Below are 13,887 nucleotides of genomic sequence, written 5' to 3'. Positions count from 1 at the left end.
AGCGTGTTTAATTAATACTTTCATAAACCTGTAAACATTGAATATCTGTCAACATTGAATTTATCCGATTAATTTCCTCTTTTTTATAAATTCAATTAGGAAAAGACAATCAATTTCAACCAATTCTTATGACCTCTTCTTTTATAAATCTTGTTCTTAGAAGAATATAAAAGAAAACAACTTGCGTTAACTTTGACTGATATTTATAAGGACAAAGTAATTATCGGTAAAGAACCATTATATCGTGCTACTGCTAATTGACCAATTAACTAAAATTTATAGGGTTATTTAACTGACTTCCTGCCTTGCTCCAATTCTATTTCTGACCAGAAATAGAGTCGATTAAATTTCAGTAAATTTCAACTAACATTTACTTGGGAGTCTCTATATATATATATATATATATATATATACATATGTATATCATGAGCTCGGCAAGAATGGTTTGTAACAATGATGCAAGATCCGAGCGCGTCCATGTTCCGTCGTGGCATTTATAGGGCAGCCAGTAGTCACGTCGTCCCTGGAAGCGTATAGTAACGGACGGAGTGAATGGAATCGGAGAGCGGTTCGCGCATTCTAGACTAGGTACAAACTCGTACTCGGGGACTCATTTCGGTCTCTGGTCTCTCAGCCTATTAACTTTCCTAATCTCCCCGCAATTTCCAATTGGCGCGTCTCCTCTCCCGGGAGCGAGAATCCTTACTTTTAATTCACTTTATTGTTTAATCCCCATTCACAGAATGTTACTGTACATTTTAACATGAGCTTTCGGAGAAGAGCTTCTCTCTGGATACTTTCGAGGAATCGACCGCAGGCACCTCTTTCGCGGGAAAACGGGGAATCCGAGGAACGGTCTTTTATTCTAATATAAGTCGGAGAATTACGCGGAAATGACCAGCGTGTAATCTGCTTTGCATTTACATCGCTTGCGAAAGATTTAAAACGTCTGAATTACTATAAATATACGCAAGAGAAGATACAACAAGAAATGTATAAAATATAAAAGTATAAATTGCTATTTTAATACTTTTTTCCTTAAAAAAATATCAAAATGTTGAGTGCGCTTATATTATTCGTATGTACATCATTTAAATACATATAAATTGTACAGAACATATATATATAATAACAAAATCCATAAATAATTGCACGTATGCTATCATGGTAAATATTTAATTAAATATCTAGTGTTATAAGGTCCAGAATATAATGACCGAGGTACCTGATATTTCCTCTTACGTTCGCAAATTCATCAATCCCTTCGTAATCGAGAGCTACGTCTCACGTATACGGCGATATAAAATTACTCTCTCGATCCTTGCAACAAATTGCAGGCTTACGCGGTGTGATTCGCGAAGGCGAATCCCACGGGATATTCCATTCGCGCGAAATTGTTTCTGCCGATATGTTGATCCTCCGTTCAGAATTATTGACACGATACTGATCCACCGGGTCGGATTTCACTGTCTAGTAGATATCATGTGGCATGTGTAGATTTAGAGGAGGGTTATAAGAGATGTTGCGCAGCGAGGCAAGAGAAGAGTCGAGAGATTTATGATGTCATAGAGTGAGACAAAGAGAGCGCGTGAGGGCGTGTGCCGTCGCGGGAAAAGATACTCTGGGCTGAGTGGATTCCTATTTGTCAAAAGAGGAAGTCGAGGTACAAAGAATTTAATAAACGCTAATTGCTAATATTAAATGGATTCATTCGCGCAGAGAGAAGTTGCACGGTTAAATACAATTTCTCACAGAAAGTCGTATTGTTAAAACTTTGTGCTTACAGTGACTAGGTTTTTTATAATGAAGCTATTATTTGCAAAAGTTTCGCATATCCACGTTACGTTTACAAGAACCGATAAAATTTTCATAGCTTTATTTTATTGTTATTAAGCACTTAATTTCTTTACGATACTGTTTAACTATCCTTTTTATTTCTCTCTTGAAAATTTTACGGTCTTACCTTTACGGCGATACGTTTTCGTAAAATATGTTTGCAGGAAGTGACGTTGCAGTCTAAAGTGATAATGGTATTATAGAAAGTATTATTAGATTTCCTAATAGTGTAATGGGGCTGCCGTGGCGCGCAGATACTGGAGTGCACGTTCGTTCTCCGCAGGCTGGAACCTAATTAAGCAACGTATCGCTATCACTTAAAAGGACAATCACGAGAAATTCCTGGGAAAATTATAGCTCATATTTCTCCTTGACTCGCGCGCGGAGTATCATGGGCGTGGAATTAATAAATTCCATTTATTAAGACAATTCGCGGCATCCGAGGCGACTTTAATTCACTTTGCGTCGCGATGACACGGATTTTCCCGCAGACAAAGGCTACCATTACGCATAATTATTCTGCGAGTAATCAGCAGAGGTAGATGGCCGCGTTCTGATTATATTTTCAGATAAAATTAATTAAGCAATACTATCAAACGTAATTAAATTATTTAAAATTTAAGGAATTACAAATATACAATACAAATGCTGTAATTGATCATTTTGATATTACATTAATTGCATGATTTAGAGTTCTAATTTATTGAAATGCAGCTGCAACACTTCTCGTTAGAACCGCTGGACGAGAATTGATCACGTGAAAGAAGTGTAATTTTCGCTCTCGAGACTTCTCTCTGTCGAAAGTGAGGAAATAGTTCCAGCGCATTCATATAGCATCATAGTTACACTCTCCGAAATAACGTACATCAAGTATGCCTAACATTTCTAACGTGCAAAGGTTATTGCGCATTCTTGGAAATGCATGGCGGGCGGTCATTGAGGTAATCTGCATCCCCAGCATCCCTTGTCATTAGGGACACCGTTGGCGATCGTTTGTAGTACAAGTACGAATAGCTTATCACGTTCATTGAATATCCTCCTCTAATGTCCTTGTATGTAAATTATAGCAATCAAAGCGCGATAGTAGCTCTTAGAGTCGTTTCACTTTTGAGAAACTTTTCGTGACTAATTTAACTTGTCTCACTTAAATCAGTTAAAAGCGAAACATGTAGAGAAGATTGTACGCAAATGAGCGATATTAAATTTTAATAAATAACATAATAGAAAATCGCAAAGATGATCGCTGTATAAAATAGAAAAATTCAAGGAAAACTGTGTGTGAGAGCCTAAAAGAAAATAGATAAATTAAATAAATTAGAGAGAAGATGCCATTTTTAGTCAGGCTGAATAGTCTAATAACTTGGTAGTCTAATAATAATATTTCTGTGTGAATTTTATATACTTTTTCTAACTTAATAAACTGCGCGCCGATTATTTGTCGGTTTTTTGTTGGAAGAGTAAATCCACATACTTAACTCGATAATTGATTTAACTTTTGATGTTAATAAACATCCTTATTAAGTCACTGTAAAGAATTTATTGCGAAAAATATCACCACAGCCAGGATTCGAACCTGGACCTCTCTACAATCGTTATACGCGGGCGATGAAATAATTAAGTGATTAAAATCAATTACAAGTGAAACGCATCGGGGCATCTACGTACGCTTCAAATATATTATAATAAATTCCACAGTCATTTTTTCCTTCTATTTGTGAAACCGTCTAAAACGCTGGCACTTTTAAAGCTGCATTTTTATTTTCGCTCTGCGAAATTTTACCGTCGAAAGCGCTTCTATATTTTGACAAATGTCCGCAGAATGGGAAACTGTACAGCGAACTGTGCAACTGCACAGCTTCGAGATTTCTTCATTCAATAAAGCGTCGCCTGCTCAGTTACGTGCTTTTAATTTACATCCAGAAATTCTATACTTTATTATTAATATCTTCGTTATTATTAATATCTTCGTTTCAACAGAAACATAAGATATCAAAGCCGATGTTCTCGGAAATTACACATTGCAGAGATATATATTTTAACGGAAATATCAAATTTTACGTTACGTAGAATATATCAGCCAACCGAAATTTCATTATGAAATACCTCGTGATATATTATGGTTATCAGAGGATTAAACAAGTGATTATTGTCGATTTATTATTGCAATGCGATTTGTACGCACGACTTATTATTTTATAAATCCGATTTACTTTTTATTAAACGTAATCCATTTTTCGGTTTACATTTCCTTTCACCATTCTTCTGCAAGCGGAAATAACATTTATCATTAATTGCATATACATACGCAATTTTATGCGACACGTAAATTGACACAATTTACAAATTGCGTGTGCATTATTTGGTCAAAAATAATCACAAATATTTATCCCATCGGTTAAATCTCGTTGCGCTCGATGCAGCCGATTCGCTCGAGATGTAGGACACACGCATACTGACACACACATTATAAGTATGAATGATGACCAATATACGGGCGACGCCTCGATTTCGCATTGCGTGTCATTGAATTTAATATACGAATTTACGACGCGCTTGGTTACGATTTACTTACTCGTTACTTGATGCAGAAAGCTTACACTATATTATATTAGGGTGGACGACAATTATTAAATTAATTATTCGTTAGTGCCCCCATTCGCTACTCGTCTGCCTCGCTTGGCCTCATAATCGCCTTAGCGTGAAAGACAACGAAAAGAATTAAATTAGAGAACTTGAAGCTGGAACTATAATTCACAACACGTTCCTACGAGACCTAAATAAGTAACTAGAAATTAAAATAATAAATTTGAAATGTGAATATGAAAGCATTCCCGATTCGTTATTGTGTAAAGTACGCAATAATATTATTATAATAAAACAAGATGTTGTAGAACGCGCGAATCTTGAAATTTTGATTGAGAAAACAAAGAATATCCAATATGCACTCGAAACAAAAAGAGGAAAGAAATATCTTTTCGTAAATCTGCGTCTTCTAGCACGCAGTCTGTTCCAGAAAAAGTATTTAAAAAATTGAAAAGTATTAACCCGTTTGCCACGCAGAAAAAAATTAGTCTTTAATCAAGACAAATATATATTCAAATCAACACAAACATTGTTTCATATATAAGCAAGAATATATAATTTTCTTAAAAGAATGTTATATTCTTGTATTTCAAGAATATTATAATTTAATTCGAATATTATAATTGTCACATAAAGAGTACAATGATTATTTGGATGCTAATGATGTCTTCTTCTTCCGATTTCTTCTTCTTCATTGTAACATAATAAAATTGAGTCAACATTATTTGTATTTACGCATAGAGAATATTGAATTTTAAAATAAGATTAAACTGTCTTTATCGTTATAATATGAATATTTTTGGTTTGAAAGTACTGTTATTCTCTATCCAATATTTTTTGCTTTCCATTAATAAAAATTATTTTTAAATAATAAAAATATATTTTTCCTTATTAAACTAGATACATATAAGACTTTAATGCAAGTAATTTATCTTTGTTTAACGCTGTATAATCTCATTTTAAGATTTACATGTCAAAAAAGATATTCTCTAAATAAGAATGAAGAAGATTAATATCCTTGAAAGAGATTGTGGACAACTTTAGGAAAACATCCAATTTGGACTAACTATGCGTTCCAAATTTTCTAAACTTTCATACGATTGGACACCTTACGCCTACGCGTAAATTCCGCTAAGCGTATCCATGTACCTCCCTCCTCCCTCGTATACCTGAAGACAGAATTAATACCTAGTGAAGATGAAACATATAATGCGCGCGAGAACTTTACTAAAACTATGCGCTCGATGTTTGTCGAAAATGCGCGTACCACGAGTACCTGAGTGAAGGACCGTACTTGTCCCGATATCCTCGTCGTTTCCACCCTTGTCTACCTCCCACGCTCCTCTACATTCTGTCTGTCGATTTCCTCTCTCCGTCTCTCTCACTCTCTCTGCTTACCCCTCCGACTGTGTTTCTAGTACATACAGTTTCCTAAAAATTGACCGCAAGGGCGTATAGCTTCTTTACATAATAAACCTCATCCTACGCTTATTACACTTCCGCACATCGGCTAAAAACACGATTGACATTAAAGAATCCTGTTTAAGAGCAAAGAGAGACAAAGTAGCAAATATACGTATCTAAATGAGAACTGCGTACTGTCACAAATATATGGATTTAATTTACAAAATTATCTTTTATATAAAATAAAAAAGATATTTTAAATTACTTTTAAGTAAAAATTATAATAAAAGCCATAAAAAATTAAAGTAAAAAAATTAAGGTGCAAATAAAAATTTACTATTGGATATTGGATATTGCCTTGTGGAAACACTTTATATTAAAAAGATATCAAGAAAAGTAATATAATCGTAAAAAAGCAATATATTGACATTAACTTTATGAGCAATATAGATTTGTACAATGCAGTCAACGGAGAAACTATTTTCCGAAATATTTTCCAACGTCACCTAATTAATGTTAAAAGATTTGCATGCAAAAAATTATTTGCACCCTTTTATTCATATATATATATATATATATATATATATATAGAGAGAGAGAGAGAGAGAGAGAGAGAGAGAGAGAGAGAGAGAGAGAGAGAGAGAGAGAGAGAATATTTTATCGATTATAAAGTTTTAGTTTGTATCACGATCAATCTCGACTGTAATTTAACTTAATACCGAGATTTTGCATATTGATGCGTCGAAGCTATACAACTTTCTCAAACTCAAATCTTCATCTGCATTTCTCGTCTCCGAAGCAATTATCGAGGATCGAAGAGATCTTGAACAGATCCTTCAAAGTTGTCAAACATCTCATCTTATCTCATTTTTTAACGGACTAACTGAATTATTAACACGGAGAAAAAGTTACGGTTGCTACAACAGAATAATAATGTTAATTTTCGCCCATCCATACAAAAGGGTTATGGAAACCATAGTACTCTGGAAGTGACCTATATGGTTGCCCTAACCTTAGTGAGGGTAGCTACTATATGGATGTTGCAACCATAATATATGGATGTTACAACCATAATGAACAAATATTGACCCGACAAAAAAAATTATTTATTTCAAAATTTTATTACTATTTTTTAACTAAATTTGTTTCTTAAGATGCAGTCTACGATTATAAATATTTTCTCGTATTTGAAAAAAACTTACCTTGGTGGGGATTCGAACTCGGGACCTCTGGATCGTGAGCCAACTGCCTTACGTGGTAGACTACTTCTTAATTTAATGTGAGTGTTATATATAGTCTACATATGTCATAACCAGCGCAAATATATAATTTTTCAAAAATCATCTTAAGAAACAAATTCAGTTTAAAAAGAGTAATAAAATTTTGAATTGGATGATATATGATGTAATATTTCTTAATGTCGGGTGAATGTCAGAAACCAGTGTCGGCTCATTACGAAATTTTGTGTTCATAAATATATTTATGAAAAAAGTATATTTATAAAGTTAAAACATCCTTATCAAATCCACTTTATTCTATGCAGAAATTCTTTTGCGCGCGCAATGGAACTAAACTCTCAATCATGCAGTGATTCAGTGCTGTACCGTGCAGCTATATCTTATGGATCTCTCAACCATAATATTTGTGCTGCAGACCACATAAGAGAGATAGCAATAATTCTTTGGTTGAGGCAACCATATACGAGGGTATTGTAACCGAATGTCACGTATCGTAAGAACTACGGTTATGAAAACTGTATAAATGAGCATATCTTAACAGCTACATTCAATGTAATATCAATTTAACTTGAATTCACATACATTTCTTTTTCAATCATAGAGAATGTTGTTGTAACAACCGTAGCAATTTTCTCCGTGAATGAATAGAATTTTGCGCGCGGAGGTTAATTTCAGTACTGAGATATATAACAGCCTTATGAAAAGTGTTCGTAATAAAAAATTTGATAAAAAAAGAATGTCTAAAATATATATTGTACCAACCTCATCTTCTTATTAATATAGCAAAAAAAACTTCTCGGTAGCTTCTATACATAGACGCACGTTATAACGATAATTCTTTCACCGTATTACGTAATTTACGTGATAGTAAAAGGTAAAATTTCTTTCCCACTTTATCGCCTGCGGCGACACTTGCCGTATTATGTCCCCCTAAAAGGGTCGTTGACGAGAAAAAGGAATCAGCGGCCAAATGATTAATCTTAATTTCCTATTAACCGCCACCCACATTTAATTCGATCATCCGGGATCTGTAACTTCCCCGATCTGATTCATCGGACTATTTCGAGGAGGACTTCCCAGGGTGGCACAATGTGCGTCACTGCGGCGTGACATCCATTGTTGACACGGCACACATACATTGTCCGGCCATAATGGCGTCAGGTGCGAAGCACAAAGCTCTATTTTACGAGAGAGAGAGAGATTCGTATTTCGATGCAAGCACCCGTGAGAGAAATTGTCGATGCGAGAAACTTTTCTGATTCATTTGCCGCCCGGACGTATTAATTACTCGTTATATCGACATTGCGCCGATGCCTTTTCCTTTCGCGATAAAAAGTGGCTAAAACTATTTGGCTTAATGTGCGAAAAAAATCAACGCTTATTTTTTTTTACTAGATAAGGACTGCGTTTTACCAGATAAGATGTGATAATTTAAATCACTATAATTTACATTTTAGCGTATCGATAGCATCTATCGAATGGCGTTCACGACAAGACATTAGACGAAGTAGATTTTATACCAACGGTAAAAGTATTTACTTTAAAGTCCTTTTGTACAAATAAAAGAAAAGTTTTAACTAACAACTGCACGCTTGTTTGCACTTATATGAAACTTATACTAAATAATTTTTCTCCGCTTTATTATTCCGCTTTATTATTTCTCCCCCATATGAAATAACTCCAGCACCAATCGCTGTTTCATATTAATTTCATTTACGGATTCTTATCGTACACTAATGTTAGATCGTTATTACTGCGATAGATAATATCTTAAATATTTTTTAAAACTGTTCTCGGCACGATAAACGTCTGCGTGTGAAATAATTGCTGTGATATAATCACGCGATTCACATTGCTCTAATTTTCTTGCTGACAGCGTACACTTCCAATTCAATATTAATAGATCCGGCATTGTCGCACATATCTTTTCATTTCTCGTAATAACTAACGTCGTAACAATTCGTGCTGTGCTATATTAAACGCGTAGGCGTTATATACCCCAAAGATCATAATCGAGCTCTTCAAATATTGGAGTTGGCACCAGAAAAAGGATTTTTGAAAAATTTGACAAGCTTTTTTTCAATTATGATTTACCTCTTTGTTATTTAATGCAATTAAAATTAATTATTTATGTTTATTGTTATCAGTTATTACAACTAATGTGTCTATTTTTTTATTCATTAAAAAAGTATGTCTTGATATGTGTTGCTTAAATTAATTATATGCTCGCCTTTATAATGTTAAATAAATAAAATATCACAAATATTTGAAGTAAATAATAATATCCAATAATAGTTAATTAATCGATAAAAATCTTTGTTCGTCGAAAGACTAATCGTGCGTTGCTGCGAAGTTGCATCCCTGGCTACCCGGACTTTTTTCGAGGGTAGGACATAGCCTAGTTGCAGTCAATATAGCTTAAAGAAGCTAAGTTTCAGCTCGCCTGCGCAACAAGTATCCGGGAGTCAAAATCGTTATAGCTCGCTCGCCGCGGCTTCTCGCCCCCGAGTATCTTCTTCGTACCGTTTTACCCTTTAATCCCGGAACCACAACGTGAATGAATTTCGCAGCTTTCGCGAAGAGCTAACCTCCCGATACGGCGATTACGTAATAAATAACAAGTCCTCGACTCCCCCGTTATTCCCCGTACTCGACTTAACGCGCGAATAACCCGCAAATCGAATATTTTGCATATTCTCCGCGCGCGAAGAATGGCTATCTTCCTTTCCGAAAGCAAATAAATCTAACACGCTCGGTTTGCGTGGTCGTAAGATTAAACAGCCGTCGATTCAATCGCCTCTCTTATTACTTTTCGCCCGTCCTTTCAGTCACGGTAAAGATTAGGGTGGAAATACCTCTTCGAAGGGACGGCTAAAATGGGAAAAGTTCGCCGTACACTTTGCCGCCACGAGCTTCCGCCGCTGTCTGTTCGCCTCATTGGTGTTTTTCACTCCAAAGTTTGCAAGCTCGGAAAGCCCTTCCGCACTTAGCCGCCGGCAAGTTCATTAATATAATTAAGGAGCCGCGAGGATGAAACGAACATAAGTGCAGGTTCTGATGTAACTCCGTGTTTCAATAGAACTTAAATTATCTCGTAGATTGTGCCGAAAAGATTTCTCGATAAGTGAATATATCTTTCGTTGCTTTTCGCGTGATGCTTCTTTATTGCTTTATTGCCGCCTTTGCGTAAACAATCCTCGGTTTAACAATGTCGAGTAAATAAGTAAAATTATTTCCAAATCTACGCGATTAAATTTTTCAATTATAATCCTAGTAGCACAACTTTATTGGAGCAATATTGGCTAACAATATATATATAACCAATTTTTATGTTGGGTAGCGACTAATCTTTCATGTTGGTACTATATTGTAAAGTAAACGTTCTCTCTTTTTGAGCTAATATTGGCAGTGCACTTGCATTTTGTTAACCAATATTAGCTGTACATTGGGAAATATTGGCCAAGACAATCCCAATACAACCAATATTCAGCCAACATGTTGCCAAGATATTGTGCTACTAGGGAACTTTTATAACTTTATCTATATTGTGCGCGTGTCGCATATTTAATTAGTATTGTAAAATATTGCCGATAAATATATTTAATCCACATTGCCACAACATTAATCAACGCTCAACGCGCGGACAAATGGACCGTCGGAGAAACTCGGTCTTCCAAAACGGAAAAGCGGATAACGGGGCGGATAATTCTCCGAACGTCGTGCGGACTGGTTTTTTCCCGATGTTTTCGACGGCGCAATTTACTTAGGTCAACAAGAAGCTATTACCTCTCGCATGGCGGCTCTATGAGCCCATTGGCCTCAGCGCGCGGCCAGAGTTCCTTTCGCAATTTCTCCCTCTGACTGACCCACAGGATACGTGGGCGAAAAAATATTAAGTTCCCTCTATGTAGCCGCGCGCGAAGGCTAGCCTTTGACATTTCATATGATGCAGTGCTTACCCAGACCTCGAGGAACTGGCGTAATGGGCGTCGCGTTTATTTCCGGAGCGTTTACGTGCGCTGCAATATTTTGCTCTCGCGGATCCGACTGATTTTCCGACGAGACATCGGATAAAATGTATTTCACGGAAAATCATCTCTCGCGTCGCGCGCGTTTTCTAAAAACGTAAGACGGTGGACGGAGGAAAAGGGTCTTCCGATTTTGCAGCGAGGTGAGGATTCTATCAAGACGACGGTACAAAAGAGGCTTTCAGGTATTCCGGAATAGTTAGATCTCTCTTCTCCCTTTTCACTCGTCTACTTCTCGACGAGCTACGTTGCCTCATTATTATATAATATCGAAAAAAAATATCTCATTAACATCATTTTCGTTCATTTTTAGATACTTCCTCGTGACCTACTTGCGTGCAATTAAGAGATTAAACTTTTCCTTTACACTCGCTTTTTCCAAAAAATTTATAACCAGGAGGATATATCGATCGGTCCGGCTTTGAGAATCCAGGTGATTTAACGCACGCTGCACATGCACATGCGGTTCTATTTGCCTTATTATCTAAAGCCACACGTGGCGTATCCTAATCCCACGTTATTTCCCAGAAATAACGAGCGGATTTAACGCATCAATTACTCGACGTTTCGCCGCCCGCAAAATTCGCGGGCTCCCCAACCGACAACTACGTCACTGACGAGAGAGGGGTGCAGTTTCCCGGACGTACGTTCGTCCATAGGATGGTTTTTAGGGGAAAATTCAGCAGCGGGGAGGCGCGAGAGAGAGGGGGTTGACAGACCGAGAGGAATCCTGCGCGAAGGTGGAGTCCCAGAATCTCCTAAAAAAGAAACGGAAGAAAGCGTGACAAAGAACGGGCGAGTGAGATAGAAACGAGATGGTCGGGGGGTGACGTAGGGAAAGGTGTGAGAGGGGAAAAGGAGAAGGAAAAGGAGAAGAAGGAGGAAGTGGAGGAGGAGCAAGAGAAAGAGAAAGAGAAAGAGAGAGAGAGAGAGAGAGAGAGAGAGAGAGAGAGAGAGAGAGAGAGAGAGAGAGAGAGAGAGAGAGAGAGAGAGAGAGAGAGGAAAGGAGGCGAATGAAAGCATGAACGGGGCGTGAGAGAGAGCGAGGTTCCAAGAGCATCCTCGTTTAGCGCAAGGAACAGGGACCCCGGCGGCGTGGTGGCAGGATCGACGACGGGGGTGGCGGAGAGAGAGAAGGCGGCCGCGGGGGTGGGTTTCGTACGGCCAAGGCAGTGGAGCCGCGGACAGTCGCCTCGACGCTACCATCTCTCTCAGTTGCTCCACGGTTTCCGGACTCGGCGGACTGGCCAGGCAGGTTAGTGAATCCAATTCTCGTTCATTCACCACCAGCCAGCGCGTCGTCGTCCCTCCGTCGCACCCGTCGTCCCTTCCGATCTCTATTTCCGCGCACACCCACTCTTTCTCTCTCACTCTTCGATTCGCCGTTACACTCGCGTTTCACGTGTCGTTCTACCGGCGACCGCGACCGTTTTTTCCCCAGGTTTTTAATAGGTTTTCCAGAATAATAGAAAAGACACGAGACTACGTGCTGCGGGATTAGTTTTATAAGGGTAGTTCACGAGACGAGCTGGAGGGCGAGGCATCGCGAAGCCTCCGAATGTCATAACTGACGTGCGTCTCGCGCCGCGTTCCTCGCTGATTAATGAGAATTAGGCGTTCGCGCTCTCTCAGTGACGCACAACCTGTTATGCCACCGTTGCACCAGAAGAGGCTGCGACGCCGACGTACGGGGAAGGACGTCGGGATTCTGCCGACGAGGAGGAATTGTTCTAATGAGACTGTCGGAATTAGAGCGGGAGAATTAGAATGAAGGCGTAGTCTCCGCGAGACGCGAAATGTCATGCGGGAGACTGAGTGACAAATGACGGATATAACTTTTCGATAGACGAGTTCATCGATCGGGCCGATGGTACATACAAGGTGATTTTTTTTTAAGGAAATTAAAATTCTCTAACGTATGAAATTACTGGAATAAAGTCTAATCTATAATTACCTCGCGATTATGAAGATAATAATGTCGGAAAACTTTTCAAACGGATGCTTTGAGAGATTATCGTTATTATTAATTGAATTAATCGAATAAAGTTGTCACATATGTTATAAAATTGAAAACATATGTTGTAAAAATATAAATATAAAAATATAAACGACAGATTCTACAAGAAGCAGAGAATACGAATTAAATCAAGAAAGAGAAAGAGAGAGATTACAAAATTGACAAATGAAAATGTAGAAGCACCGAGAAAGATCTTGTCGCAAATATATTGCGTGCAGTGACGACGAGCCGTCCTAGATTTGCTAGGGTTCAAGATTCGTTTTCCCACTCAGATAATACCAAGCGTAACCTTGAACAAGAATAGAATATTTTATGATTAACACACCGCAGGAGTTACTACATCCACATATGAATGGTCATAAAACCCTTATTGCCCCATTCGGGTCGGTCGAAAGTAGGTCAGGTTCCGAAATTGGAAGCCGTCGATCGGCGAAAAATGTCGGGGTGATTTTTAACATATGGCATCCCACGCAGAGGCGATGAAATTCCGGTAGGCTATTGCGCGATTGGTTTCCCAGACAGTACGCACGTCCCAAATCGGGACATATGACGTCTGTAAGACATCTTAATGACATCTTTAAGATGTCATATGTCCCGATTTGGGACATTATATTCACTGGATTGTTCGCACGCGCCACATCGCTGTTCTTACACGTCGTGAAAAAAAACACACATCCTCGCTTTTATTCGCCATCCTGCGGGAAAAGAAGTCCTGCAAGAAAACGCGGCTGCGCGAATCGCGTTGGACCCGATTAGGCTCCATCACGCGCGAAACATCGAT

At 37.9% G+C, this 13,887-nt stretch overlaps 1 protein-coding gene across 3 annotated transcripts in view; it reads left to right on the top strand.

Moving 5' to 3' along the window:
• The window catches only part of LOC139777974 (uncharacterized), a 51,816-nt gene that overhangs the window by 580 nt on the left and 37,349 nt on the right, over positions 1 to 13,887 (top strand). The window contains exon 1 of one of the 3 annotated variants that reach the window (XM_071715703.1): positions 12,268 to 12,344. The exons of the other annotated variants lie outside the window; for them this stretch is intronic. The gene's annotated coding sequence lies outside the window, so the exon portion shown is untranslated. Of the gene's footprint in view, positions 1 to 12,267; positions 12,345 to 13,887 lie in introns of those variants that run through there. 3 annotated transcript variants of the gene reach the window in all.

Source organism: Temnothorax nylanderi, unplaced genomic scaffold, assembly GCF_030848795.1.
Source record: "Temnothorax nylanderi isolate EJ_2023f unplaced genomic scaffold, tnyl_v1.0 TNYL_tig0170_pilon, whole genome shotgun sequence".
Taxonomy (NCBI): domain Eukaryota; kingdom Metazoa; phylum Arthropoda; class Insecta; order Hymenoptera; family Formicidae; genus Temnothorax; species Temnothorax nylanderi.
Note: the sequence above shows the minus strand (reverse complement) of the source record. Positions and strands in the feature narration are given on the sequence as shown.